The following is a 6000-nucleotide window of genomic DNA, read 5'->3' as shown; positions in this document are numbered from 1 at the left end:
TTCAAGTCCTGGGGCACAAACGTTTTAAATTGCTTTTAATGGCTTGCAATGTATTTATAGGGTTAATACAGACAGGGAAATTGAATTCTTCTGTCATCGTTTTATTGCAGTATTTAACACAACCAATTTATTCTCTCATTATTTACAAGCATTTAGAATGAGCAGCACAGCAGTTTGTTCACTTTACTGCTAAGAGCGACATCCTCTGCAGAAAATCAAAGATTTATCAAAGCAATTTTACAGAAGCTCCTTCATGCACCTTGTGTTTTGTTTGTAGTTTTTTTTCCATAATTAGTTTGTGAACTGTGTAAATGCTTGTGAATATTGCCACATGATCTTAATAATACATTCCTGTACAATAACTTTTTGGAGATCAGGAGGTAAAGCTAGTAATCTGGTTTGTAAATTCAGATAAAAAAAAGATGACGGTCCTCTTGTTATACAAACTACTAATAATGTGACACTGAATAAGGTCAATGGCTTTAAATAGTTGGTGGTTTGTACTCATCCTAGTAAATTGTGTACAGGCTACAGTGGGACTAAGATGCAATGTAATGTACTAGAAACTGTTATTTTAGATTATTGATTTAATTCAGTAATACTACTACTGTAGATATTTGTTATAAGTTGTGTACAGTAGATATGTTTCACCATGTGACACTGCCTATGGAAACTGAATTGCTTGCACATGGAAACAGCCCTTGGTACATACAGTCTTGTTTTATTATTCATTTCTTGGTAGACACCCTTATCCAGGGTGACTTACAATTGTTACAAGATATCAGATTATTTTTACATACAATTACCCATTTATACAGTTTTTACTGGAGCAATCTAGGTAAAGTACCTTGCTCAAGGGTACAGCAGCATTGTCCCCCACCTGGGGTTGAACCCACGACCCTCCGGTCAAGAGTCCAGCGCCCTAATCACTACTCCACACTGCTGCCTGTTTTATAACTGGAAAGCTACTTGATTGCTTATTACTAAAATAGTCATGCCAGTGTTTTTAATGTTATAATTGTAACTGGTTACAAACGTTGATTTTTAGTTGCAGCTCCTTATGTTGGGTTGTATTGCAAAGTTGTTGTGCTTGCTGTTTGCTGGAACACTCATATATATGTATTGTGCATTCCTCAGTTCTCTTCTTTTAAAGTTTTTTTTTTTTTTTTAATATTCATGTGTTATATTTTATATTACTTGTGTGTCAGATGTCGAACTTCAAAGCAATGTATAGGGAGGGATGAATTAACAGGGTTTTCTTATATACAGTACTGTAGCTAATATTCACGACCCCAGAAAGAGAGGTTCGTTGCTTCAGTAACCACACTCCCAACCTCATGGTAGCATTAATGTGATAAATGTGACCAATCCTCCCTCTGCTGGTGGAGAAATGTTTTACCCGGGAAATGTATTTTGTAAATACCCAGTCTAACATTCCACATACCAGCCATTGAAAGTCTAGGTGCGTGGCCCTAGGTCATGCTATGCTTGCATTCGTCGCTAATTATTTTGTTTGTGAGAAGTCACAATTTCCCTGTTTGTAAAGTGTCCATTTAATATATCATTATTTGAAGATGTTTAATTGGGATAAATATACTGCAATGCAAAATACAATTTTCTGCCAGCCTGGAGCTCCATTTATAAAGGTTAGGTCATCATAGCAAAGTTCAAATTGGGGCCAGGGTTTGATGTGCAGTTATAGTACTTCGATTGTCACCTGGTAATAATTCCTGAAAAATGTGTTACTGAAACTGCTTTTTATAAACAAGTGCATTAAGATAGACACCGCGTATCAGAGGCTCATAGAAATTATACTCGCTTCAGGTGGACCGTGGAAAGGTTACATAATTACGGAAAGGAAGCGGCAGCATAGTTTATAGATCCCATTGCAAACACCAAACCTTCAGCCCTTAAAAACTCAGCTACAGAAGCAGGAAGGAAATGCATACATGGAGAATATCTCCAAGTTAGAAAAAAGGTCTAAACTCTCCGACATATACAGTTTTGAAGTCTAAAATGTATTCTTTACTAGGGAGTAGACTCAACACAGAAGCTTGTAAAGTAAAGGATAACACACAACAGGGCGTGTGTTGTGTTGCATTAACATACTGCTGTAGTTGGGTTGGAGGAATGAAGCGAAGCAACAACGCTGGAGTGTTATCCTGCTTATAAAATGGATACAATAACTTAAAAATAAAGTTTTTTATTTAAAAAAAAACAAAACATTTTATTATATATCATTCTGCTTTGGAGACAAAATAGTCCCTCAAACAAGGTTATATTTGTTGTAAACATTAAACTGGAGGCTTTCAACATTTCCATTTATTGTAATTAATTTAAATGAATGAAGCCTCCGTGCTGGTCTCAGTCGTGCTTGGTCACTAACAGGCTATCATTGCAGTTTATGTCGGCACTGTTTACGGAGTGATTGAGATCAGCACGGAGGCTAAAATAACAAAATGGAGTACTCTTGACCAGCCGAGTTATGCACTGAGGCATAGAATTATCGTACCAGACCGTTTAGATTTTCAAGACAGACTGTTTTTAAGTCGATTACCTTTTCTTTATGTTTCATCAAATCAATAAAAACACCAGCTGCCAAAGCATTTTTCTTTGATTTCATTAAGTTGTTGACTTGTTAAATCTTTGTATCTCTTGACGGAAAATCCCCTTTCAACTAAAATTTTATTATTATTATTATTATTATTATTATTTATTTCTTAGCAGATGCCCTGATCCAGGGTGACTTACAATTGTTACAAGATATCACATTATTTTTACATACAATTACCCATTTATACAGTAACTAGGTAAAGTACCTTGCTCAAGGGTACAGCAGCAGTGTCCCCCACCTGGGATTGAACCCACGATCCTCTGGTCAAGAGTCCAGAGCCCTAACCACTACTCCACACTGCTGCCCCTGTATATATGTAAACGGCAGCAAATGCTTGATGGCTTTCAGCACAATATTGGAATATTCACATTTAATCAGGATCCAAAATTGCCACAGAGAAACCTCCACAAATTTCCTTCTCAAAGATCTGTTACAATAAAGTTCTATGAGCTCGTTTTCACAGTCACTAGGCAGGTCAAGACTCAATCTTGTTGTAAAAGGGTGTCGAATCCACTCAATGTTTGATGTAGGATTGCCAGGGAAATACTCATCAAATTGACCTGCGAGAGCACAGAAGTGGTTTACAACCTCTGTTCTTACCTGACTGAAATCCTGAGCTTCATGATCATGAAAAGTTTCAGTCATGAGAGGAAACATATCAGTATGCCCTTCAGCAACCCGCTTCCCCCAGTTTCAGATTTCTTTGCGAAAGCTGTGACTTTGTGGTTGTGTTCAAGAATGTTACCTCCATGGCCTTGCAGTGATACATTTATTTGGTTGAGGTGACTGAAGATATCCACCAGGTAAGCAAGTTTTGCAAGCCACTGTGTGTCAACAAAATACTCTGCTTAATTAAAGACTTTTTTCCCATCAAAAATGAATGCAGCTCTAAACGGAGCTCATAAAGACACAGCACTTTACCCCTTGACAGCCAACGAACTTCAGTGTGCCATAAAAGGTGGACGTGTTCGCTTCCCATCTCCCTGCACAGCACTTCAAAATAGCGAGCAGTGAAGGAGCGTGCTTTTATAAAGTTCACACATTTTGTAGCTATCTGGAATGCAGTTTGCATTTAGGGGCTTAGGTTTTTTTTTTATGCTAAGGCCTCTTTGTGAAAAAAAACAGGCAAAATATTTTGCTACTTGCAAAATCTTCTGAACAACCCGTCTTCTGCCCAACATAGCGGCAGCACCATCGGCTGTTGTTTCTGTAGGGAGTTCTGCACTAAACAGCAAATCCTACTGAACGTCACCATTGCAGCAGTAAAGTACATACAGAAGCAAAACTGCAGAGTCCACTACATCTGTCAACTCGTCTATTTGATTGGCAAACAACTTGCTCACTTTCACAAATTCCACAAGTTGCTGCTTAATGTCTTTTGAAATGTCTGTTATCCTCCTAAGTACTGTATCATTCGATAGTGGGATACACTTAACATACTTGCCAACATTTGGAAACTGTTCAACAGTACGTTCATCCCCGGGGGGGGGGGGGGGGTGGTTATACGCATCATACACATGGGAGGAGTCATACGCAATAAACACTCTATCATATAATAATAGACGTATCCCCTCAACTCGACACCACACAACCAGCATGACAGTAAACATACACAATGAAGCATACCGGTAAGTTAGTGATCAGCAGATGTGTCAGCCGCAGAAGCGCACAGCGTGTGGTTTTCACTAACTACTGTGCAGAATAAATGAATTTTTTCTATGTGTAAATATCGGGACTTTCTTCCTATGCAACATTTGCTAGGAAAATCGGAACTGTCCCGACCATACAGGGACTGTTGGCATGTATGACTTAAGTTTTCTGGCAACAGTCGCTGAACATTTTGGTACACGTATCCAAAGCTGGTAATATCATCTCTTTGGCTATCATGTGGGCTTTCTTACATTTAGCTATATGCTGCAAAACTAGAAAGGAAGCTATCAACAACAACAACAACAACAATTCTAACGTTCCATTTTTTTTATTCACAAATCTAATTAATTGTATTTTTTTTTGTTTGTTTTAGATACACTCAATTTAACTTTATTTCTTAACCATTCCTTACACCTTTTGCTTTTTACCACAAAAGCACTCACTTTCTTGCACTCAACGTCATTTCCGGCTGCCTCGTTCTCAGTGTAAATTAAAATAATATTTGATTGCCGGTACTCATTATTTTGCAAGCACACTATTTTGTTTACCAGAGTCAAATTACATCAGGTTAAAAAAAAGCATTAATGCTGATGTTGAATCAGGGGAAAATGCTTGAACAGCAATATTAATTATTTTGGGAAACTTGGCTTTGTGACCCACTTAGAAGCAGTCCGTGACCATCATTAGAAACGATGATTTAGTGAATACTCGTCACAGGGAGGCAGTAATGTGATGATGTAGCTAGCTTGCATGCAGTGCCTGATTGGAATTTTCATGAATCATTCCAAAATATGTCCTCAGCGAGGTTACACTAGCAAATATTCCGTTGTGCTGGAATCGAACCCCAACTTTTGAGAGGATAAAAGGACGCGTTCTGGAACGTGTTCGGTAGAGTTTACACAAGCAAAATCTTCTGGAATTAGTCCTCTTGGCCGTTCATTACGGAATATTTGTTCAAGTGTGAATGCACCTATTGTGTGCTATACAACCGCCTTTTTTCCCGTTGTGCACATATTTGTTGTCAAAAAGTGAGGGGCATGGCCACCCAACTTTTAAAAGTGAGGGGGCCATGCCCCACCGGCCCCCCCAGGCTCCAGCGCCCTTGTCTACATAAAAAACCGTTACATCACTAAACTGAAATATGCGAACAGCAGTAAATTATCTACTCCAGGCTGGAAATGATAGGTCACCAATAATTTATGTCAAATGATTTCCTAAGATGCAGGTGTAAAGATCGCCATTTGTCGATGTAATACCTCTTGTGCAGAAGCTGGTGTTATGATTTAATTTAAATGTTATAGGTCTACCCTTTAGCTATCGAAAAGCTAATACCAAGTTCAATGTTCAATGAGATTTTATAACAATAATGTGGTATTGGGGTTAACATTCCACAGAAGTTACCAGTTTACACCCAGACTAAATTCATGTTTGGATTCCTAAATATGTGGTTTACATTCTAAAACCCGTGTTTGTCGGTATCAATAGCCTGATCAGTGTGTATAATATTTCTTTACTTTGTTGTTGGCACTGCAATATTAACAGCTCTCACTATCTGGCACACATTGCACTATACAAATGTTTCTTAAACTCATGATTATCTAATTGCCTTTCACTGTATGTACTAAAATGTGGCTAGTTTGAGAAATAAAAAAAAGAAAAGAGAAAACAAGTTCCTCCATGCTTGGCAATCATCATTCGTTCTGAGGAAGGCAATAAAAGAGTTAAAGCTGCACAAA

This window comes from Acipenser ruthenus, chromosome 3 (genome assembly GCF_902713425.1).
Source record: "Acipenser ruthenus chromosome 3, fAciRut3.2 maternal haplotype, whole genome shotgun sequence".
Taxonomy (NCBI): Eukaryota; Metazoa; Chordata; class Actinopteri; order Acipenseriformes; family Acipenseridae; genus Acipenser; species Acipenser ruthenus.
Note: the sequence above shows the minus strand (reverse complement) of the source record.